Source organism: Mytilus californianus, unplaced genomic scaffold, assembly GCF_021869535.1.
Source record: "Mytilus californianus isolate M0D057914Y unplaced genomic scaffold, xbMytCali1.0.p SCAF_4, whole genome shotgun sequence".
Classification (NCBI taxonomy): Eukaryota; Metazoa; Mollusca; class Bivalvia; order Mytilida; family Mytilidae; genus Mytilus; species Mytilus californianus.
Window position 1 is genome coordinate 23,856,706 of NW_026262690.1, and position 26,726 is coordinate 23,883,431.

Here is a 26,726-nt window from a genome sequence, read left to right on the forward strand (position 1 = left end):
GACGTCAAAATTTTACGGGAACTTTTGTGATGTCCAGTAATGGCGGACTTTTTTTTTTGCTGACAAATAGCGATAAGGTGTATAGACGTATTTACACTTGTATGCAAATATTTCCGCTTAAAATCTCACAAATTCCCGTAAAATTTGACATCACAATTCAAAAAAATTGACGACATAATTAAAAAGTGATTGTTGCGTGACGTCAGAAGGTTATTCGGAGACAGATCTTAGCCTGGAATCCTGACCAAATCTAATACTTCGTCGAGTAGTGAGTCAGGATCCCAGGCTAAGACAGATCTAAGATCATTCGGAGATAAAATTCAGCTAAATACCAAAAGTGTAAATGTAAAATAAAGTAAAGTAATCTTTATTTAAAGTCGGGTTGCATATATACATAATAACAAGGAACATGAGCTCTTAAGAGCTCTTTAACCGACTGATATTAATAAACAAAACATACATGTAATAACATCAGATTCATATACAACACAAACATACAGACAACACATACATGTATTAATCATGTTAATACATAGATAGCACATGCAAAATAAAAACTAAGCAAGATATATATTAAAACAACTGTCAAATATCAGCACATAGTAACACACAATATGTGTATCCAAGTAGCACATGCAAAATTAAACACTACAAAGCACAAGCAAAAGACTGCAAGCAGCTACAGCACAGGTAATGCATAAACAAAGCAAATAAATAAAAAATAAAAATAACTGCAAAAAATAAAAAAATAAAACATAAAACAAACAGCAGGATTCAAGGTCAAGTCATGTGGCAGCAAGGAGTTACATTATTTACAAGAACTGCAGGTTCAACTTTCTGAAAAACATCAGGTGGAGATAAAATTTTTGAATTGGCCAAGTTGATAAGCTCCTTGCCTCATTTAGCAAGGAGTTCCAGAGTCTTGCTGCCTCATAACTAAAGCTTTTCTTACCATACCTTGTTGTTTTTGGCCGTGGTATATCCGCTATGCCTTTGTACCTGAAGTTATATGAATTTTCTTTAATGTTTATTAAATTATGTAGGAATTCTGGACTTGATTTATTAATCATCATTTGTATTAGTCTCTAATGCCATGGTTCTCATTCTTCTGATTTTTAGTGCTGGTAGATTAGACTGTTCAAGGAGTGTATCGTAAGAATTTTTGTAGTCATCATAAATGAATCTGAGTGCTCTTTCTTGTATTTTTTCTATTTTCTTTGTGTTTTATTCACTGCAGAAGTGCCATGTGAGAGGACAATAGCTGAGGTTTGACAAGATAATTGAGTGGTATATTGTAAGTTTAGAAAGTCTGGTGAGATGAGTCCCGATTCTTTTTAGTACGTTTAGTTGTCGTGCGGCTTTTTTTACATATATTTGAAAAGTGAGTGTTGAAATCCAGTTTAAAGTCTATTGTTACACCTAGAAGTTTCACCTCATCGTCACATATTTTATGTTGTTGAATACGTTTATCCCCTGTGAATAGACCATTGAAACCATTAGAAAAACTGAAACATGTAAATTATTATTAAAAACTGGTAGAGGGTTAAATTGACCAAAAATTAGAAGGAAAAAACTTTCATTGCGACTCCAGACTGCTCACACGCGTTATACAGTGCGTGTCACGAATACTGTACTGTAGTAAATACGAAACTGTTTGTAATTGACTTCCGTCCGCTGTTGAATTAATTTTACTCACAACAAAATATTAGCATTTCCACTTCCGATATTTTGAAAGGTTTGTAATCTTCACGTTTATTCATTACATTTTGCTCTATATCAGAATTATGTAACAAGGATCTGAAAATGTTTTAATATTTGCCGAGAAAAATTGGCAAACCCACCCATCTTGCAACATTCAACAACAGGTCAGTCATGAAATCGAATGTGTCAACTTGTGCACAGCATTGTTATGGTTTGCACTGTTCATTGAAGTTAAATTTCAAATATGATAAAACTCTGATGTTCAATATTATATAAAACAACTATTGACAATATTCATGCACATTTACCCTACACTGAATGAATTGCATGATACAAATTTAATATCATTGAAAATAAAACCTGAATTACCTGTCTATTCCATGCCCTCAAAGGCCAAAAAAAAGGTTAATAAATTAGTTTTATGTAAGAATATAAAACATATCATTCAATAGGTAGCAATACACATGATCTTCAAATTTGTGCTTTCTCCTGGAAAAATTTGACATCACAAAGCAAATGTCTTCATGTCATGTCACAATGGCCTATGACACATTTTCCCCAAATGACCCCATGCGAGGTCAACTGAGGCAGTTCATTCATTAAAAAGAATTAGGAAACTCGTCTATGAATCTTTAATAACATGTGTTTCTAGGAAGATGCTTAAAGGTTAAAAATAAATAAATATCTGTTTCCTGCCTCTTAGACTGACCCTAAGTTTGATCACTGACCTTAAAAGATTTTATTGCTATTCCAAAAAATTATCCAAGAGGCTGTCGTCTGACTTTGAGTATTCTATGAATCTTATTTCTGCTTGTTAATTAATTTAATTTGTAATTAGATAGAACAAAATTGAGTGAGAATGCTGTCTGAACATTCGAAATTACAAATGTAGTACTGTATGCATATTATCCCGATTTACACTGAAAATCAGGATGAGACTCGGAGAGAGAGCATATAATTTTTTTCAGATTTTGTCAATACAAGATTTTGTCAATACAAAAAATAAAAATCCTGTCTGACTTTTTTTATGGCTCCAGACAGGAAACAAACATATTTTTTGGACCTAATTATAAAAATACCAGTACTTGATACATTGTACATTGTAGGTCAGTTGACTTTTTATTTTATGTAATGATGTACTTTATTCAGAGTTCTCACTAAGAATTTTTGAAGGGGAGTCATGGCCACGCGAGTCCAATAGTGAGATGATGAAACTTTGTTGTTACATAATTTATTATTTCAGTCCCCATGAAAAAATACATCAAGGAATTGACATCAAATTTAAATTATACTTTTGTTTTAAAGTGATGATATTTGTGCTCAGATGACCCAACATTTTACAATCTTGATGCATCTCTGGACCACCAATTTTGAAAGTGATGAGTCCATATACAGATTTTCATGAGTTCAGGGCTCCCCTGAGAAACCTGTAATATTAATACATGTACATATTTAGTTTACACAGAATTGCACAACTTCATGGAAAAAGACTTGCAGATACCACGTGCACATCTTCTTATTTCTATTTGCAGACCCTAGTAGTAATAAATCCTAATAAATAAATAAAATGTACAATGTATCAGAGCTTTCAAGATATTTAAAAATGATTTTCAAAAAACCCCAGAAAGATTCATAGATGTTCCTTCCATGGAGTAAAGAAATTAAAAGTTTGAGACTTAGCTTTGGGTTTTGTCATGCAAGACTGAATGTATACATTGTACAATGCACCTGGGCTTCCAAAAAATATTTGTGCCAGCGGGACATTTATTGTCTTATCCCGATTTTAATCCCCTAAGACTAAGTAACAAAAGGCAATCATGGTAATCAGTTGGGCATCATATAAACAATGATTGACATAAAAACGTTATTAAACTTGACTTTTGATACAAATTCGATGTACTGACATAAACTGTTAAATGGACAGTGCATCATTCGAAGTGTGCAACATAAGTGTACTAATATATGCCTTAGTATCTTTATTTGTGCAAAATAACGTTGTCAAATCTTTACTTTCCTTTTTGAAGGCACATTTTCTTATACCAGATGTTGACTTGGCAATGGTAAAACACGGACCAGAGATGGATACGAAAAATCTGTGTACGTTTACAAAGCACGATTGAGCTTAAGTAGCGCTTTCCATATTATTTCTTCAAGAAAATAATTGAAATGAATGTTAGATAAAGGTATCAATGATAATTTTAGCATTTTTTGAAGAATTCGGATGCATAATTAAATCTCATAACTGGGCACTTGCACACATGTGTACTAGTTTAAACAATGTGGTTCTGACGATTTTTCGCTTAAACCTTTATAACTACCTTTTTAAATTTTTCATCAAATCATATTTATATACATATTTTTGATAATCTAAATTAATCTTTTTGACTAAAATAATTAGATGAAGACTGCTGAAATTTATGAAAATAACTTCTAATAGGCAGATCAATGTCAGGTTCATATTAGTTTAACTTTACCTGTCACCAGAACAGGTAAATTTCAATTGTATGACAACTAATTAACCTTGATTGTAATGAGAGGGTATTAAGTAGGGTTTGTTTTGATAGTATTTATTCACCATGTCACTTTTATGACCGGAAATGTGGCTGTTTAAGGCAAAAGGTCGGGTCAAAAAAATCGCAAAAACTTCAATATTTTCTGAATCATGTTAAAAGGGCAAACCCATGTTAAATGTCTGTTTCAGGTTTGGCACAAGAAGTCATAAATATAATTTATCGGACAATACGACCGTTTTGGAAGCCCTGCCATGTACATGTATATTCTGTCATGAATTAATAAACCATTCCCTTTCTTTTCAATTATAAACTTTCATTTAAACCCTTTGCTAAAGGGGCCATAAATATCTTGTAACAAACCATCATGGCATGTTCTTTCAATTTATGCAGTATTATGGGACATCACAGACATTACAGTAAGGAAAGATACTTGTATCTCTAAAGCCACAGTGTAGAAGTGATTATAGTATAATGTCAGTAGGTTTAGTTTTGTAAACTCTTAAAATAGAGATGAGATCGATGTATTAGATAAGCAAATCCCTCTCCTTTTCTTTTTGGGTGTTTAATTAGTCATATACATTGTGTCATAGTTCAAATTTATTCATTCAGTGTATGTTCACTTGTTTATGTTAATATGTTTTTGATTGAGTAAAGCCATTTCAATTGATATTTTAAAGTGTGTCTTTCTATTTTGTGATGTTACACTATTGTTTCAGGTAGGGTGAAGATTGGTGCCTATTCAAACATTTAAACTCGCTGCATTTGATTGCACCTGTCCTAAGTCAGGAACCTGATGTTCAGTGGTTGTCGTTTGTTGATGTGGTTCATAAGTGTTTCTTGTTTCTCATTTTTTATATAGATTAGAACGTTGGTTTTCCTGTTTGAATGGTTTTACACTAGTCATTTTTGGGGCCCTTTATAGCTTGCTGTTTGGTGTGAGCCAAGGCTCCGTGTTGAAGGCCGTACTTTGACCTATCATGGTTTACTTTTACAAATTGTGACTTTGATGGAGAGTTGTCTCATTGGCACTCATACCACATCTTCTTATATCTATGTAACAGAATAACATTTGGTATGACTCCAAATGAGACAACTTTCCACCAGAAAGTATCTGTGTAATGATTGATTGTTATACAAGAAAAACTCCCATTTTTATTACCAACATATATAGTGCTTTAATTTATTGATCAATGGGAAACAACTCTAGTGGACTTGATGCTATTATGATATGTTTATAAAAAAACCTAGAAAATGTATAATTTAAATGCCAAGGGAAATACACATAGAATAAGGTAATAAAAGACACTGTACCACTACCCACAAGATTAAGGCAGTCTCAGTCTTTAAATAAGACAATCTAATCATCAAAAGTATTAATAACAAAAAATGCATCAAAGGAAATGTATACTTAATTTAATTTAATAACACTTTTAGATATTTGGATGATATATTGGCTCTCAATAATGACGACTTCAGTATGTACACTAAAGAGATTTATCCTGCTGAACTGACTTTAAATAAAGCTAATACTAACTTGTAACAATGAACACTGCCCTTTCATGGATCTTGATATCTATATTTTTAATGGGAAGCTTAATACCAAAATTTATAATAAAAGAGATGATTTTTCATTTCTTATTGTTAATTATCCATTTTTAGATGGTGACGTTCCCTTGTCGCCATCTTAAGGTGTTTATATATCTCAACTTGTTCGATTCGCTCGTGTATGTAACAATGTACAATGTATTTGATTTTAACGAAAGAAACCTCTGTATTACTGAGAAATTATTATACCAGGGTTTTCGATATCACAAACTAGTCAAAACATTTACTAAATTTTATCATTGCTACAAGGACATCATTCGTAAATATAAATCAACATGCAGACATCTTAAACGTTCAGGTATTTCACATCCAATCTTTTATGGTAATATTCTATACAAAGCACAATAATGTCGACATTCACCTCAAAAGCTAACCAAACCTTTAAACAGACTTATTCAGAAGGAATAAAGTTACTATACTGTTGTCAAGTCATTAAAGATGGCATATTTTGTTATTAATATTGATTCACTCATAGGGTCTATGCATTGGAAATAAACACATTTATTCTAAAACCAGTTGTTGGCATGATACGGGTTATGTTCTTCTCATATATTTTATGATGGTAATACCATATGATACTAAACCCCTAACGGGAGGGATTGTGCTTGATTTTCTTATGATGAAGACATAATTATCTTTCAATCAGTTTAATTGAGGTCTGGAGCTGGCATGTAACTGCTAGTAGTCCTTTGTTAATTTATGTGTCATTGTCATTTTGCTTAGTTTATTTTGTTACTTAATCTGACATAGGACTCGGACTTCTTTTAAACTGAGTTTTACTGTGTGTATTGCTGAGTGTATGTTTATTCTACATTGGCTAGAGGTATAGGGGGACGGTTGAGATCTCTAAAAACATGTTTAACCCAGCCGCAATTTTTGCGCCTGTCCCAAGTCAGGAGCCTCTGGCCTTTGTTAGTCTTGTATGTTTTTTAATTTTAGTTCATTTATATGTTTTGGAGTTTAGTGTGACATCTATTTTCATTGAACAAATACACATTTTTGTTTAGGAGCCAGCTGAAGCCCACCTCCAGGTGCAGGATTTTCTCGCTGTGTTGAAGACCCATTGGTGGCCATCGGCTGTTTTCTGCTCTTTGGTCGGGTTGTTCAACTTGTTGTCTCTTTGACCCATTCCCTATTTCCATTCTCAATTTTATTGTTATGTTTCAGACAAAATTATATGTAATGGTTATATTTTTGTCTCGCCTTGACAGAGTCAAAAAGCGAGACATAGGTATGCTGTTTCCAACGTCAACAATGTATTAGTTTGTGATTAGGTCTAGTTCATGGTGAAACACTAGTGGTTAAGGTCACTGATATTTGGTATGCAGTTGTATTAGCATTGGCACATCTCATTACCATGGAGATTATTTGGCCCCGCCCCCTCAGTCAAGGTCTATTGACTTTGAAACTTTGCTTAGTTTACATGTATTAGTTTGTGATTAGGTCAGTCTATGGGGAACCACTAGTGGTAGGTCAATGATATTTGGTATGCTGTTGTATAAGTATTGGCATATCTCATTTCCATGGAGATTATTTGGCCCTGTCCCCTCATTCATGGTCTATTGACTTTGAAACTTTTGCTTAGTTTTCATATATTAGTTTGTGATTAGGTCAGTTTAAGGGTAACTGTTAGTGGTAGGTCAATGATAATTGGTATGCAGTTGTATAAGCATTAGCACATCTCATTTCCATGGAGTATATTTGGTCCTTACCCCTCAGTCATGGTCTATTGACTTTGAAAATTTTGCTTAGTTTACATGTATTGGTTTGTGATTACATTTTTTTGTAGGTCAGTTCAAGATGAACCACCAATGTTAAGTCAATGATATTTGGTATACAAATGTATTGGCATTTGCAAGTTTCATTTCCATGGAGATTATATAACCCCACCCTAATTATGGTTCATTGACTTTGAAACTTTAACATAGTTTACAAGTTAATGTTTGTGTTTAGGTTTGTTTAAAGGGAACGACTTATGAAAAGTCAACGGTATTTGGTTTGCAGTTGTATTAGCATTGGCACATCTCATTTCCATGGAGATTGTTTAGCCCTGTACCTTCAGTCATGGTTCATTGACTTTGAATATTTGCATAACTTACATGTTAAAGTATTGCTATTTTAATTTCAACATTTGCATTATCAAAATAACAAATAGGCGAGACATTTCTCTATGTCAACAGTTTATATGAGTTACAAATGTAGTTTAACTCAAGAAGTACAGTAAGACAAAAGTATGTGTAGTTGGTATTTTTTTCAACCAAACTTCTCATTTTTATGAGTATTCCTTAAAAATAATAAAGAATATATAAATATTGGGAATTTGCTTGAATGAATCCTAAATTTTTAATAAACAATTTTTATTATAATCTATAATGGGAATATTTAGTATACTAAACATATGTTATATCAATTATAGATCTTCATTAAAGGCTAATCAATCTGCTAAAGAAGTTATAACATCTTCAGTAGTATATGTCCTGTAATTATCCTGATGCATAATAGAATCTTCAGGCTATAGGTTATTATCCATTACTTTGCTGTTGTTTTCAAATTACTGGCTCACAGCCTTGGGAGACCATGGCCAAGTATTTTGTAAATGTCTAATGTGACCTTCTTTGACCTTTTAACTTGGGAGAAGACTAATTAAATGCTAATTACACATACATGGTTAGGGAGCTACAAAAATATTTATTTTAACATTATTCAGAGATCAGTATGCTGATAAAGTATAAAATAGATTGAAAAGGAAATTGGTAGACAAGTGCTAAGCTTCTTATTAATCTATTATACGTATCATATATAGCTAGCATTGTAAAAAATATTTTTCCCAATTTTTACAAGTCACAGCAGAAAATATTTCATGCCAGGAACAGATAAAATACTGATTGAGCTTCTTATTAGGTTATTACTACTTGTAAAAACATTTACATCAAAAAAGTATTTTTCTGTTAAAACATTATTATATTTGCCATTTTGCAGCTGCATTTTAGTGCCGAAAGTTCAAAATTCATGTTTTTTGTAACATTAAATTTATACATGTACAAAAGCTTCAAAAAATGTTTTCAACAGCTTGCACAATACACTGTTGATTGAGAAAAAAAATGTATGAGAATAAAAAAAAAATTTGAAACTTACTATAGACAGTCTTATGCTTATCAAAATCAGTGGGAATAAAATTTCTTTCACTTTTAAAGTTTCCCATTTAGTTTTTCAAGTGTAGAGGTTTTTACAAGACAAGTTATAAAACATGTAAAGTTAATGTAACAATGACTTGATCAGAATTACACTCTGAGAAAGTGCAATTGAACAGGGAAACAGGAAGGGTTTTATTCAGGAGGGGTGATTAAATTTAAATTTACCACTCTGTTTTAAATATTTTGTATTGTGCAGAATGCAATTTCTTTAGAATGTAATACAAAATATCTCAAATTTAATAATATTACAATAAAAAAGTATTTCTCTTGAAAAGTCACCAGGAAACGTGATTTTATGCCCGGTGATGGCCGCCATGGCTAAAAAATAGAACATAGGGGTAAAATGTAGATTTTGGCTTATATCTCTGAAACCAAAGCATTTAGAGCAAATCTGACATGGGGTAAAATTGTTTATCAGGTCAAGATCTATCTGCCCTGAAATTTTCAGATGAATCGGACAACCCGTTGTTGGGTTGCTGCCCCTGAATTGGTAATTTTAAGGAAATTTTGCCGTTTTTGGTTATTATCTTGAATATTATTATAGATAGAGATAAACTGTAAACAGCAATAATGTTCAGCAAAGTAAGATCTACAAATAAATCAACTTGATCAAAATGGTCAGTTGACCCCTTAAGGAGTAATTGCCCTTTATAGTCAATTTTTAACCATTTTTCGTAAATTTTTGTAATCTTTTACAAAAATCTTCTCCTCTGAAACTACTAAGACAAATTTAATCAAACTTGTCCACAATCATCATTAGGGTATCTAGTTTAAAAAATGTGTCTGATGACCCCGCCCGTGAACCAAGATGGCCGACATGGCTAAAAAATAGTACATAGGGTAAAATGCTGTTTTTGGCTCATATCTCTGAAACCAAAGCATTTAGAGCAAATCTGACGCGGTTAAAATTGTCATAAGGTCAAGATCTATCTGCCCTGAAATTTTCAGACCAATCAGGCAACACGTTGTTGGGTTGCTGCCCCTGCATTGGTAATTTTAAGAAAATTTTGCAGCTTTTGGTTATTATCTTGAATATTATTATAGATAGAGATAAACTGTAAACAGCAATAATGTACAGCAAAGTAAGATCTACAAATAAGTCAACATGACCAAAATTGTCAATTGACCCCTTAAGGAGTTATTGCCCTTTATAGTCAATTTTTTACAATTTTCATAAATTTTGTAAATTTTTGTAAATTTCTACAAAATATTTTCCACTGTAACTACTGGGCCAAGTTCATTATAGATAGAGATAATTGTAAGCAGCAAGAATGTTCAGTAAAGTAAGATCTACAAACACATCACCATCACCAAAACACAATTTTGTCATGAATCCATCTGTGTCCTTTGTTTAATATGCACACAGACGAAGGTGAGCAACACAGGCTCTTTAGAGCCTCTAGTTTTGAAAGTAAACAATGTATTTGCAAATCTTTGTTTAGGACACGAAATAAAAAATTGTCGCAACATTGGTCTTCAGACTAGTAGTTGGAAAAGATTTCGGTGCAAACTGTTTATGACTAAAACACTTAGTACTTTACATGTACAATGTACATGAATACATGATGGTACCATTGATTTTTGTGAAGCTATCATATAGTACAAAGGAGGATGCTGAGGAGTGAAGCTGATAATAATCTGGTTACAATTATGTTCTATATGATTTACATTTTGAACTTATATCTATATGTATGTAGCTGCATAGCTGTTAAAATAAACTTTTTCACAATTTTGGTCTTTTGGAAAATGTTGTTTGTGCTGTATTTAGACCCCTCCACCAAGAAATTTGTTTTACATGCACACGTATAAAAATTGCAGTTTTTATCCAATGCAATCATAGGTTTGAACGTTGTTTTCAATTTAGACTTGTTTATATTTTTCCGTTAGGGCTTGTATTATATTTTCCTTCGGGTTTATATGATCCGTTCATCCTATTTCGACTCTTTAAAATTCAAGAGTCTATCCTAAATTAGGGTAAATTATATGACCTTCCAAATACTGTTTCGATCCCTAACATCACTGAAGAGACATTAGTTGTCGAAATCAGGATATGGTGTACATTTTTTTGCACCTCATGTTTGTGGTATACCATCTTTTCCACAAGTTTATTGTTTTCTGTTTGGTATTAAATTAATATTAAGATCCATTTTGTACTGGTGATCAATTTATTTGGCAATCGCCAATGGCAGTCAGCAGGGTTTAAGAACATCAGTTGTTCGACCTGTTAGTCAAATGCGTTTTGTTAAAATATACTTTTTCACTATTTTGGTCTTTTGGAAAATGTTGTTTGTGCTGTATTTAGACCCCTAGGCCTCTACCAAGAAATTTGTTTTACATGCACACATGTTAAAATTGCGGTTTTTATCCAACGCAATCATAGGTTTAAACGTTGTTTTCAATTTAGACTTGTTTATGTAGCGGCATAGTATATACAGGCTGAGAATTCAGAGTGAAACACCCCACCTAGAATCACCAACATTCCAAAATTCATTTAAGACTCCCTACCAAGAGTGTTATTGTGTTCAGCATAACAAAAATGAAAGGCCTAAGTGGTACAGGGGGTTACTTTACTTGTATAGCTATAGAATGTGAATCAGCTATGATTGATTGATTGTTGGTCTTTAAAGCCACTAAGGCACTTTTAGCACCATTGGCTATATCATGGTGACCAGTGTTTATTGCTGGAGCAAGCCAGAATGCCCTAAGAGAATCGCAACTTTCCTCAGGAAAAATGACAATGATAGTCAATTAAGATTGGAGTCGAACACACCTGTTATGTGCAGGGTTCTAACTCAGTGTTGACAGGTTAGTTGTACAATAGATGAACTGCTTAGATCACTCTGCCTCGAAGGCCTCTGAAACAGTTATAGAAAAATAAAAATTTGACAGGGCACAAAGGAAAAAGAAAGAAAAGCATTGAACTACATTTTGATAGTTATTTTGCTTTAAGATTGTTTTCAGAATACAACTACAAAATGTATAACAAGTACATTTAAACATGCAGATCACGAGTTATATCTCCTATTATTATCACATAATCTGGTGTAAATCTTATTCAGGTAAGGACCATCACGATAGGTTAAAACACCTTTATATGATGTCATTTTATTTGATCAGGGATGACACATGGGTTTCTCTTGGGTTTTGTTAATGCTTAGTCACTAGAAAAATACTTCAAAAAGATTGTGATAATGTTCTCCTTAACTTGAACAATAGAGTGGTAACTATTTCTTTCCTATCTTTACAACATCTCAGATAGCATTTTCTTTGTAAAAAATTTAATGGTGACTTCAACTGATTTTCTGATAAAAAACAAAATACTAAATGTGATTTTCTGAATAACTAAAAATAAAATAAAAGTTCAGAAGATTCTTTTAAACTTTCTTTTGAAGGTCTGTCAGTTAATTTTGGACTTCTGATGATAGCGGGAGAAATTTGTTTTTTACTGGATCAAAACTTGGATGTGTCAACACTCATGATTTAGAGATTTCTGGTTTTAGGAAATTCACATTGGATTTGAACTTAGATTAATAATGAATCTGAGGCTTTACATGTATATATATATATTATTATTTTTTCATGAAAAAAGTCATTGTTTAACTACATGTAGATAAGAGTTTTCGCCCATGGTATTTTTCGTTTTTCTTGAATTATGATCTTTGATAGTCACTTTGGTTTCAGAAAATCTTTATTTTGCACAAATCTTGTGCTCTTTTTATGATGTATCTTATTTTAACTGGTATTGTCATTGCATTCTTGTTTCAGTAATTCTTGTAATTATTGGAATAAAATTTTGGTTCAAGGTTTAAAGACGAAACTCATTTTAATATAAAGTATGGAACTTTATAAAAAAATTTATGCCCCAGCCGAAGTGGAAGGGGCATTAAGTTTTACCTTTGTCCGTCTGTACGTCCGTCTGTACGTCCCAAAATTGGTTTCCGTTCTCTAACTTTAGTTTGCCTCAACCAAATGTTATGAAACTTATGCACAATGCTAATTACCACAAAAAAAAAGATCAAGTTTGAATTTTGGTGGTGTCACTTTTACCGTTCTAGAGTTATGCCCCTTTACAAATGGAAAAATTGCTGAATTTTTCGTTTCCGTTTTTTAACTTAAGTTTGCCTCAACTAAATGTTATGAAACTTATGAACAATGCTTATTACCACAAAACTCAGATCAAGTACAAATTAATTTGTCAAATTTGGGTAGCGTCACAGTTCTTGAGTTAAGTCCCTTTATAACTTTATATGCAAAGGGGGGCATCATCTGTGTCCAATGAACACATTCCCCATTTATTTTTTTAATATAAAGTATGGAACTTTATATAGTATGGAACTTTATAAAAAAAAATTGTCTGAAAATCTTAATAACCTATCAAAGATACCGGCTTATAATAAAATTATCAATGCATTGCCATTTCTTACAAGTATTAGTTACACCTTGAGAGCGTTAGCCCAAATGGGTGTATCTAATTTACACCAAGATATTATTGTCAATGCAGAATGATAGTTTTTCAATAATTTAGGAGGGGGGTCTTTCAGTGATTTGACCATATGTTATATTGAAAAGCATGATAAATACATGGTATCTAATTTTATTTAACCACATCTTGGTGTAAGTATGGGTGTTTATCAATTTTCATTAAAGTGTGTCAAAGTGAGAATTTAATTTGCAAGATGATATCTGTTTTGAAGTTTCTTTTTATCTTAGATGACACTTGAACATCTAATGATGTATTTTAAAAGTGTCCTTATTATGAAAACTTTTACATTAAGGTCCAACTTTGCTTTTAATTACGCCATAGATGCACGTACTTAGATAATGTGTATTAACTTTCAAGTAGTGATTTATCTCCATCATGTTGTGTTGTCTATGTAAATGATGCATCATCATGTCCATCATAAGTTCTCAATTTCTACCGTACTATGAATTGGGTCGTTGTCAAGCATAATCATGTCCATCATAAGTTCTCAATTTCTACCATTCTATGAATTGGGTTGTTGTCCAGCATCATGATGTCCATCATAAGTTCTCAATTTCTACCATTCTATGATTTGGGTTGTTGTCCACATCATCATGTCCATCATAAGTTCTCAATTTCTACTGTACTATGAGTTGGGTTGTTGTCCAGCATCATCATGTCCATCATAAATTCTCAATTTCTACTGTACTATGAGTTGGGTTGTTGTCCAGCATCATCATGTCCATCATAAATTCTCAATTTCTACTGTACTATGAGTTGGGTTGTTGTCCAGCATCATCATGTCCATCATAAGTTCTCAATTTCTACCATTCTATGAATTGGGTTGTTGTCCAGCATCATCATGTCCATCATAAGTTCTCAATTTCTACCATTCTATGAATTGGGTTGTTGTCCAGCATCACCATGTCCATCATAAGTTCTCAATTTCTACTGTACTATGAATTGGGTTGTTGTCCATCATAAGTTCTCAATTTCTACTGTACTATGAATTGGGTTGTTGTCCAGCATCATCATGTCCATCATAAGTTCTCAATTTCTACCATTCTATGAATTGGGTTGTTGTCCAGCATCATCATGTCCATCATAAGTTCTCAATTTCTACTGTACTATGAATTCGGTTGTTGTCCATCATAAGTTCTCAATTTCTACTGTACTATGAATTCGGTTGTTGTCCATCATAAGTTCTCAATTTCTACCATGTCCATCATAAGTTCTCAATTTCTACCATTCTATGAATTGGGTTGTTGTCCAGCATCATCATGTCCATCATAAGTTGTCAATTTCTACTGTACTATGAATTGGGTTGTTGTCCAGCATCATCATGTCCATCATAAGTTCTCAATTTCTACCATTCTATGAATTGGGTTGTTGTCCAGCATCATCATGTCCATCATAAGTTCTCAATTTTTCTACTGTACTATGAATTGGGTTGTTGTCCAGCATCATCATGTCCATCATAAGTTCTTAATTTCTACCATTCTATGAGTTGGGTTGTTGTCCATCATCATCATGTCCATCATAAGTTCTCAATTTCTACCATTCTATGAATTGGGTTGTTGTGCAGCATCATCATGTCCATCATAAGTTCTCAATTTCTACCATTCTATGAATTGGGTTGTTGTCCAGCATCATCATGTCCATCATAAGTTGTCAATTTCTACTGTACTATGAATTGGGTTGTTGTCCAGCATCATCATGTCCATCATAAGTTCTCAATTTCTACCATTCTATGAATTGGGTTGTTGTCCAGCATCATCATGTCCATCATAAGTTCTCAATTTCTACCGTACTATGAATTGGGTTGTTGTCCAGCATCATCATGTCCATCATAAGTTCTCAATTTCTACCATTCTATGAATTGGGTTGTTATCAAGCATCATTATGTCCATCATAAGTTCTCAATTTCTACCATACTATGAATTGGGTTGTTGTCCAGCATCATCATGTCCATCATAAGTTCTCAATTGCTACCATTCTTTGAGTTGGGTCGTTGTCCAGCATCATCATGTCCATCATAAGTTGTCAATTTCTACCATACTATGAATTCGGTTGTTGTCCATCATAAGTTCTCAATTTCTACTGTACTATGAATTCGGTTGTTGTCCAGCATCATCATGTCCATCATAAGTTGTCAATTTCTACTGTACTATGAATTCGGTTGTTGTCCATCATAAGTTCTCAATTTCTACTGTACTATGAATTGGGTTGTTGTCCAACATCATCATGTCCATCATAAGTTCTCAATTTATACCATTCTATGAGTTGGGTTGTTGTCCACATCATCATGTCCATCATAAGTTCTCAATTTCTACTGTACTATGAGTTGGGTTGTTGTCCAGCATCATCATGTCCATCATAAGTTCTCAATTTCTACCATACTATGAATTGGATTGTTGTCCAGCATCATCATGTCCATCATAAGTTCTCAATTTCTACTGTACTATGAGTTGGGTTATTGTCCAGCATCATCATGTCCATCATAAGTTCTCAATTTCTACTGTACTATGAATTGGGTTGTTGTCCAGCATCATCATGTCCATCATAAATTCTCAATTTCTACTATATTATGAATTGGGTTGTTGTCCAGCATCATCATGTCCATCATAAGTTCTCAATTTCTACCATACTATGAATTGGGTTGTTGTCCAGCATCATCATGTCCATCATAAGTTCTCAATTGCTACCATTCTTTGAGTTGGGTCGTTGTCCAGCATCATCATGTCCATCATAAGTTGTCAATTTCTACCATACTATGAATTCGGTTGTTGTCCATCATAAGTTCTCAATTTCTACTGTACTATGAATTCGGTTGTTGTCCAGCATCATCATGTCCATCATAAGTTGTCAATTTCTACTGTACTATGAATTCGGTTGTTGTCCATCATAAGTTCTCAATTTCTACTGTACTATGAATTGGGTTGTTGTCCAACATCATCATGTCCATCATAAGTTCTCAATTTATACCATTCTATGAGTTGGGTTGTTGTCCACATCATCATGTCCATCATAAGTTCTCAATTTCTACTGTACTATGAGTTGGGTTGTTGTCCAGCATCATCATGTCCATCATAAGTTCTCAATTTCTACCATACTATGAATTGGATTGTTGTCCAGCATCATCATGTCCATCATAAGTTCTCAATTTCTACTGTACTATGAGTTGGGTTATTGTCCAGCATCATCATGTCCATCATAAGTTCTCAATTTCTACTGTACTATGAATTGGGTTGTTGTCCAGCATCATCATGTCCATCATAAATTCTCAATTTCTACTATATTATGAATTGGGTTGTTGTCCAGCATCATCATGTCCATCATAAGTTCTCAATTTCTACCATTCTATGAGTTGGGTTGTTGTCCACATCATCATGTCCATCATAAGTTCTCAATTTCTACTGTACTATGAGTTGGGTTGTTGTCCAGCATCATCATGTCCATCATAAATTCTCAATTTCTACTGTACTATGAATTGGGTTGTTGTCCAGCATCATCATGTCCATCATAAGTTCTCAATTTCTACCGTACTATGAATTGGGTTGTTGTCCAGCATCATCATGTCCATCATAAGTTCTCAATTTCTACCGTACTATGAATTGGGTTGTCCGTCCAGCTATGTGCTCTAAAACAAGCAATAAATCATTTGTATGACTACTGCAGATTTGTGATTCTGTTCTTATATTAAGTTGCTTTATACTTTTTTCATGCACTTCCACAGAAAGGAATAGAAACAAGAAAGGTATCTACCATTCTGATTTAGTAGGACTTATATTTTAAGATTCAGCCATACAAGTCACAAGTACTGGATGTAGAAAAATTTGTAGTTCATTCTTAAAAATATATCAAATGCACTAGCATCATACATTGTACATATATACCATGGCCTCTATAATTTGTTTATGTAAAACATGTATTTAAAAAGCCTGATGTTCCTTGACCCTACCAGTACCAACCATCAACATAAATGGTACATTATCTAGTATATGTAAATGTCATTTGTCATTTAAGCCAATGACTTGTAGATTTTCACCACATCAAAAGAACAAAAAACCAGATGTTATATAGTTACAGTTTATAATTACATTGATCATGTTGATATTTGAAGAAACCCCTTGAATTTTATGTATGTTATACAATAATATTTAATTCCCTCTCCGACTGTTTATAGTAAATAATTAACTTGTTGGTTAATGAATTTTTTCTGAAATATTAATTTAACTACGTACATTTGTACTTAAGTCATGTCACATGTGTAAATGGATAGAAAGCTCAATCAAAAGTTAATTATTTAAGACATATGACTTGTACATCTAGTTCAAATTGAATTCCAGTCAAGTATTTTTTAAGCCTAGGTTATTATTATGTTTATTCTTTATATTAATAATAAATTTTACAGTTAATAGGTTCAATAAATTAAAAATGTTACTGGATATTGATTCTGATCAGGAAGTTCAAGGATTTTGACATAATTTTATTGAAACATTATAAGCAAAGGTAATGTAAAGTATCATGATGATATTTATCAAGACAGTTGTGAATTTATATGTTGCACTAAAAACACCAAAAGCTATTTTACTGATCAACATTTTTTTGTATAATTACATGTGAGAATTATCAAAATAAAAGCAGTTAAAATTGCAGATAATGTCTTCCACTTTGTCCTTAGGGTGCAGAATTCTTCAATTGTTCAGACAAATTTGTGTTGTTTCAATTATCAGTGTTCAAACCAGATAATCAAAGCTGAAACTTCACTGAACAGTAACATAATGGAAATGATTTTAAGAGTAGATGCACCATATGCAAGTTGTAAAGAAATTTGGAATGTTACATTAATGATACCTTTGTTTACTCTAACAGCTGTACTCAGATTTTTGTTTTCATATAGACTTAAGGAACATACAATGATGAGGTTTGAATGAGTATTATTGTTTTATATTCTGAACAAATTACTTTACCATCTGTCTGTATAATACTTCTCACTGTGGAATAATTCTAAAAGTTATGCTAATTACAAAATGAGATAAGACAAATGTCTTATACATTTGTATGTTGCCTCAGGCAGTTTGTCCTGAGGGAAGCATGTTCATGTTAAGGACTATATATATGTCGTTAGGGAAGCATACACATGTTGGGGCCTATATGTTCTTATGGAAGCATACACATGTAAAATCGTATATATTCTTAGGGAAGCATACACATGTTAAGACCTATATGTTCTTGGGAAAGCATGAACATGTTAAGGCCTTTATGTCCTCAGGGAAGCATACACATGTTAAGGCCTTTATGTCCTCAGGGAAGAATACACATGTTAAGTCCTCTCGTGCACATGTTAAGACCTATATGTCCTAAGGGAAGGTAACACATGTTAAGGCCTATATGTCCTTAGGGAAGCATGCACATGTTAACTTAAGACCTATATGTCCTAATGGAAGCATACCCATGTTTAGGCATATATGTCCTTAGGAGCATACACATGCTAAGGTATATATGTCCTTAGGGAAACATACACATGTTAAGGCCTATATGTTCTTAGGGATGCATACACATGTTTAGGTCTATATGTTCTTAGGGAAGCATACACATGTTAAGGCCTATATGTTCTTAGGAAAGCATACACATGTTAAGGCCTATATGTTCTTAGGTAAGCATACACATGTTAAGGCCTATATGTCATGAGGTAAGCATACACATGTTAAGACCTATATGTCATAAGGGAAGCATACACATGTTAAGACCTATATGTCCTGAGGTAAGCATATACATGTTAAGGCCTATATGTTCTAAGGGGAGCATACACATGTTAAGGCTTATATGTCCTTAGGGAAGCATACACATGTTTAGGCCGATATGTCCTTAGGAAAGCATACACATGTTAAGGCCGATATGTCCTTAGGGAAGCATACACATGTTAAGGCCTATATGTTCCAAGGGAAGCATACCAATGGTAAGGCATATATGTTCTAAGTGAAGCATACAGATGTTGAGGCCTGTATGTCATAAGGGAAGCATACACATGTTAAGACCTATATGTTCTAAGTGAAGCATACAGATGTTGAGGCCTATATGTTCTTACTGGAAAATACACATGTTAAGACTTATATGTCCTTAGGGAAGTGTACACATGTTAAGGCTAATATGTCCTTAGGGAAGCATACACATGTTAAGGCTTATATGTCCTTAGGGAAGCATACACATGTTTAGGTCTATATGTCCTTAGGGAAGCATACACATGTTAAGGCCTTTATATGTTTTAAGTGAAGCATACAGATGTTTAGACCTATATGTCACAAGTGAAGCAAACAAATGTGAAGACCTATATGTCATAAGGGAAGCATACACATGCTAAGACCTATATGTCCTGAGATAAGCATACACATATTTAGGCCTATATGTTCTAAGGGGAGCATACACATGTAAAGGCTTATATATCCTAAGGGAAGCATCCACATGTTAAGGCCTATATGTTCTAAATGAAGCATACAGATGTTGAGGCCTATATGTCATAAGTGAATCATACACATGTTAAGGCCTAGCTATATGTTCTAAGTGAAGCATACAGATGTTGAGGCCTATATCATAAGTATATGTCATAAGTGAAGCATACACATGTTAAGACCTATATGTCATAAGGAAAGCATACACATGTTAAGACCTATATGTCCTGAGAGTCAGATAGATATATGTACCAATTACAGTCTTTTAACATCGTTCAAAAGATGTGTGGATAAAAATGGCAAACCAAAATCCACAAGAATTGAAGAATGACCCCAAACCTAAAATACCAGTAATTGAACCTTTCTGGGTATATACTAGTGATTAATTTGAAGTCTTTCAAAAGAATTATCATTTTGTTTTTTACAATCTAGCCCATGTGTTTTTTCAATTCAGGGTATAAATTAATGTGCATTTCAAATAAGTGAATATTGTATAAAAGATAAGGTCATAAGTCATGAATTAACCGGTACCCTTCAAAGAGGAACATTTTGTGACACAGACAAAATTTTGTTTCACTTCAAGAAAACTGTCCACCTTATAATTACATGTGCAAGTATACTCATACCAATGGGAATATTGAAAATAGATACAGTCAGGCTTTCTGGATCATGTGTTGTACCTTAGTGGATTATCTTTTTTAGGTCAGATGTTGGTGGTTGACATGTGGTCTGTTTAATTCTGCTGTATTTTTGGCAAATCTTATTAATTCTTTTTATGTGTAATATTCTTGCAATTTCATGGATGTAGTTTCTTTTCTTGAATAGTTTTTCCTATTGGCTATTGACTTATTATTTAAGTGGCAGAATGTATTAGGAAGTAATGCAAATTTTCAAATGTACAAAATACAACTGTTTAATAATTGTAAATATTTAAAATTGGATCTTCCTTTATATAAACACATCACTAAAATAAATCTTTGTGAGTTGATTTGCTAGAAAGGGCTTTAAAGGAGTAAAAGTCTATCTGTTAAAATAAGTTGGTTCACAGTAAATGAATTTGAAACTACCTGAAAGTTGATATGATAGTCAGGGAAGGAAATTTCAAAGGAAATATGACAACTGTTTCTTACTAAATCATGATACTCAGTACTATTGTGTTCTATAAGTTTTGTAATAGATTTCTGCTTCACCCAAAGGACAAGTTAAACTCAGTGTTGATACAGTAACATTGACAACAGTGAATGATTTGGCTTCACTAATTGTTATTTAGAAAACTCAGACATTGTATTTATATATTGCCTTGTACTGATTCATTATCATGACAAGTTGAAAATTAAAAGGATTGTAGCAATGGGCTGCAATCTTCTAATGAAGAAATACTTTTGAGTTCCTATGAGAAAAGAAAAGAGATATTTGACTGAAGACATAATTGTTAAAAACACAGCTTGCTTAATAGCAGGAAGAATCAATGAATCCTTTAACACTTGTAAACAGTGCCATTCTAAATACTCACTGTACATTTGTAGTTTGTGTGTATGGAATGCATATACATGGTCAAGTATTAAATGGAAAAGTACTAACACTGTTGTAAAAAACTTATTTATTCAGGAGAGTTATATATGCAAATGAATGTAAGCAGAATGTTTTCACTCATTTATCTCAAATATATACATTAAACAAAATGTAACATTAACTAACCAATCTTGGTGACAATCATCATCCTTTCATCTGATGCAGATATCTCCAAACAATCAATTTGGCCAGTTTTATTTTAAACAGACAGAACTTAGGGATACTAAGGATAAAAAAAAAAGTCTGTACGGCTTTCCCTTGTAAATATATTTGCTTTAATCTGATTTTAAGTATATAGTTATTACTAGTAATAGTTCCTATTCCATTTATGGAATGGCTGCTTTTTAACTTTTTGACCAATTTTCTACCCTCACTTATCCTGAAAATACCTTTCCTCTTCTGTTGTCAATCTTTGTAGGTATTTATCTAATACAATTAAGATCGATGCTTGTTATAGGATAACATCATGAGTACTACAAATCATTTGTTTTTTTTCTATTGACCTAATTTTTACAGTCATTGGTCATGAACATATATGTTTTCTGAACTGATGTCAGGGATATTAGTTGGCAGCAGGCTTACCTTGATCTTTGTTTATATCAGCAGTACAGCATTACCTTTTAGTAAAAAACTTAACTATTTTACCATAAGTTTAACCTAGATTGTTATTTTTTTAAACTTTTTTTTTAAGTTTGTTGAATGTTTCCTGGCCAATGGCATTGATCAATTTATTTATTGTTGTTTTTTCTACATTTTTGTACTTGTGGATTTTTTTTAATTTTAGAAATTGTCCAGTTATTTAATAAGAAGCTGATTGAGTTTATTTGTATTTTGGCAGGTTATTCAATGTTTACAACAGACTTTTATCTTGTCTATCAGCTATGCAATTTAAAGTTAAAAGAGTCAATAATTGATATATATTAGATACGGTTCAATTACCAGATGTCAGTAATTTTTAACCAATTATCTCTTGTGTATTAATGTAAAACTACAGTACAGTACTTGTTAGGTGGTAAGTCACAAATCATTGGTGCAATAAAATTACTGACTGTTTACATTATGTGGCAGATATAGTGAGATACTTAGTGTTTAACCAAAATGGAAGTAGTGTTTAACCAAAATGGAAGTACCTATCAGCAGTCATACACATGTACCATTTAGAAAGAAAATAACATTTATTTGTCAATAAATGGCATACATGTGTAGAATGAATCCAATTAGCTGTGAAAAGACAGAAATCACTACAAACCAGTAAAAGTCTGAAATGGCCTATATCTGTACTCGACTGTACTGATTTTTACTCGACCAGTCTGAATTGGTCTGAATTTTACTTGACATTACTCGACCCCAGTCTTAACCATACTCGACTGTACTGATTTGTACTTGACCCCTATCTTTGCCATTAAAAAATAGTCTGAACCATACTCGACAAGTCTGAAACAGTCTTAACCCATTCTCGACCTGTACTCGACTTATTTTTTTCAGTCTAAACCATACTCGACCAAAGGTCTGAACAATACTCGACCAGTCTGAACCATACTTGACCAAATAACCTCTACTTTTTCTAAATTTTAACTGTTTAAATAAATTTCTTTTTAACTGACATGACAACAGCCACAATAAAATAAAGATATATTATAAAAACAGTTTTTTACATTCTTACATGATTCTCAGATTTATCGAATAGAGATAGTTAAATCAAATTATCTTACATAATAATTTAATTATATTAATTTTAAAGTTTTAGAGTTTTTTAAAAAAAAGATTTTCTTTTGCTTAAAAACCACAACTATACTGAGGGTAATTAAACCTTATTAAGGTGCTTCTTGTTTGGCATATGTTTTTTTTTTAAATTAATTTTCCTAAATTCCTAAATAAAAACTACATAGGTTTCATGGTTACATACAAAAAATGTACAATAGTTATATAATTAGCTTTTTAATGAGGTAACAACAGCCACAATAAAATCACTGAAACTGTTTATTAGAAATATATCTATTATTATAATTTGCGATATATTATATACAATATAAATCAAAAACGGATAAAAATTAAAGAAATTAAAAAAATTGTTCTTCTGATTAGTGGTGAAGTATAAAGTAATACCTCCTGCTTGGGGCAAACTCATGAAAAAGATCACACCTGGTCAGAGAGTATTAAATTCTAAATAACATTCATTCAAAATTGCAACATCCTGTGAAACTTAAATCGCAAGGCCTTTTGAATTCACTAGATAAGTAATACACGAGTTTAAGAAAAATAGGGCTTTCTTTTTACCTGTAAAACAAACATGTACTGAGGTAATTAAACCTTATTAAAGTGCTTCTTGTCTTTAATTTTGACAAAAATTATTTAAATTTAATTGAAATAAATTTTTACTGTAACTTTGGAACACATTTCCTTTTAAGGATTACTATGGTAGTTCTATTATCATGATTATATTAAATTCTTGGTTTAACAAAACAAAGGTGTCATTTTTAAAATTTATTATTTATAAGTTGCTTTATATGCTATTTTATATATATTTTAATAAAAAAAATGTTCACTGCATTATTAACTAAACTCAAGTGACACCATAAATCTATACGAGGCTTAAGTTAATGGTGAAAATTGTCCAGTAACCATAAAATATATCTGAAACATTCAAAAAATTTGAATAACATTGAAAGTATTAGTCACAATTCAGTTTTGAGATTATTTGATCAGCTTGTTTTATTTTTATTTTAATTAAAGGTGATATATATGTATGTATATAAGATTAGTGTTGATGAATATGGTGATGAAGTTATATTATGTTTATTGTGAAATTTTGGTTTCAATGCTATATTGAATACATTTTTAATTTTAAATTGTTTTTATACGACCGCAAAAAAATTTTGTGGTCGTATATTGGTATGACGTTGGCGTCGTCGTCGTCGTCCGCCGTCGTCGTCGTTGTCCGAAGACACATTGGTTTTCGCACTCTAACTTTAGTTTAAGTGAATGGATCTTTTTGAAATTTGACCATAAGGTTAAATACCACAAAAGGAAGGTTGGGATTGATTTTGGGGGTTATGGTACCAACAGTTAAGGAATTAGGGGCCAAAAATAAGCATTTTCTAGTTTCCAGACAATAACTGTGGAACGGTGTATGGATCTCTCTGAAATTATACTACAAGTTTCCATACCACAAAGGGATGGTTAGGATTTGCTTTGGGGGGTTATGGCTCAAACCGTTTAGGAATTAGGGGCAAAAAAGGGGGAAAACAAGGTTGTCCTGGTTAATGGACAAATACTTTAGTACAAAACATAATTTAAAGCAGTGTAAGGGAGATAAATCAAATACATCTTTGAAATTATCTCCCTTACACTGCTTTTAAATTATGTATAAAGTAATGGTTAATGAACAATAAAGATAATTTAAAACAGTGTAAGGGAGGTAATCCAAATACAACGTTTTGGTTACTTCCCTTACACTGCTTTTAAACTATGTTTAAAGAAATGCATATTTATGAAGGAAGACCAGTAAAAATATCTGCAAATGTTGCATCTTTTTTTTTTACAAAAAAATCCATATGAAGGTCCAAAGGGTCCAATATTAAACTTTGTTTGATTTTAGCAAAAAAGGAATATATGAGGTTCTTTGATATGCTGAATCTAAACATGTATTTAGATTTTTGATTTTTGGCCCAGTTTTCAAGTTGGTCCAAATTGGGGTCCAAAATTAATCTTTGTTTGATTTCAACAAAAATTGAATATATGGGGTTCTTTGATATGCTGAATCTAACCATGTATTTAGATTTTTTATTTGTGGACCCCGTTATCAAATTGGTTCATATTGAGGTCAAAAGGGTCCAAAATTAAACTTTGTTTGATTTCATCAAAAATTGAATTATTGGGGTTCTTTGATATTCCAAATCTAACCGTGTATTTAGATTTTTAATTTTGGGTCCTGTTTTTTAAATTGGTCTACATTAAGGTCCAAAGAGTCCAAAATTAAACTTAGTTTGATTTTAGCAAAAATTGAATTCTTGGGGTTCTTTGATATGCTGAATCTAAACATGTGTTTAGATTTTTGATTATGGGCCCAGTTTTCAAGTTAGTCCAAGATAGGGTCCAGTATTTAAACTTTGTTTGATTTTAGCAAAAAAGGAATATATGAGGTTCTTTGATATGCTGAATCTAAACATGTATTTAGATTTTTGATTATGGGCCCAGTTTTCAAGTTGGTCCAAATTGGGGTCCAAAATTAAACTTTGTTTGATTTCAACAAAAATTGAATATATGAGGTTCATTGATATGCTGAATCTAACCATGTATTTAGATTTTTTATTTGTAGGCCCCGCTATCAAATTGGTTCATATTGAGGTGAAAAGGGTCCAAAATTAAACTTTGTTTGATTTCATCAGAAATTGAATTATTGGGGTTCTTTACTATGCCAAATCTAACCGTGTTTTTAGATTTTTAATTTGGGTCCCATTTTTTAAATTGGTCTTCATTGAGGTCCAAAGGGTCCAAATTAAACCAAGTTTGATTTTAGCAAAAATTGAATTCTTAGGGTTCTTTGATATGCTGAATCTAAACATGTGTTTAGATTTTTGATTATGGGCCCAGTTTTCAAGTTTGTCCAAGTTGGGGTCCAAAATTAAACTTTGTTTGATTTTAACAAAAATTGAATATATGGGGTTCTTTGATATGCTGAATCTAACCATGTATTTTGATTTTGGACATTGGACCATAATAGGTAAATTAAAAAAAGTTCAAGTTCTTAGACCACATTCTTTCTGTGTCAGAAACCTATGCTGTGTCAAATATTTAATAACAATCCAAATTCAGAGCTGTATCAAGCTTGAATGTTGTGTCCATACTTGCCCCAACTGTTCAGGGTATGACCTCTGCGGTCGTATCAAGCTGCGCCCCAGCGAAGCATTTTATTCAAATTTCTAGCCAGGGGGAATAGCTGTTGTTAAAAACAGTTCCTAAATTGATGAAATACAATAGATAGATACAAAAAAATAGGTCTAGGTTGGTTAAGACTTGGTCAAGTATGGTTCAGACTAGGTAGAGTATGGTTCAGACTAGGTTGAGCATGGTTCAGACGCGTATAAAATGGTTAAGTACTGGCCGAGTAAGGGTCGAGTACAAGTTCAGACTGTTAAGTATGGTTCAGACTACAGTCGAGTATTATCAAGTAAATTTCAGACTAATTCAGACTGGTCGAGTAAAAATCAGTACAGTCGAGTACAGA

At 32.4% G+C, this 26,726-nt stretch overlaps 1 protein-coding gene across 3 annotated transcripts in view; it reads left to right on the top strand.

Annotated features, from left to right (window-relative positions):
* The first annotated feature begins 1,676 nt into the window (after positions 1-1,676).
* The window catches only part of LOC127737741 (FERM, ARHGEF and pleckstrin domain-containing protein 2-like), a 136,378-nt gene continuing 111,328 nt past the window's right edge, over positions 1,677-26,726 (top strand). For all 3 annotated transcript variants that reach the window (XM_052248618.1, XM_052248619.1, XM_052248621.1), the window contains exon 1: positions 1,677-1,735. The gene's annotated coding sequence lies outside the window, so the exon portion shown is untranslated. The remainder of the gene's footprint in view (positions 1,736-26,726) is intronic.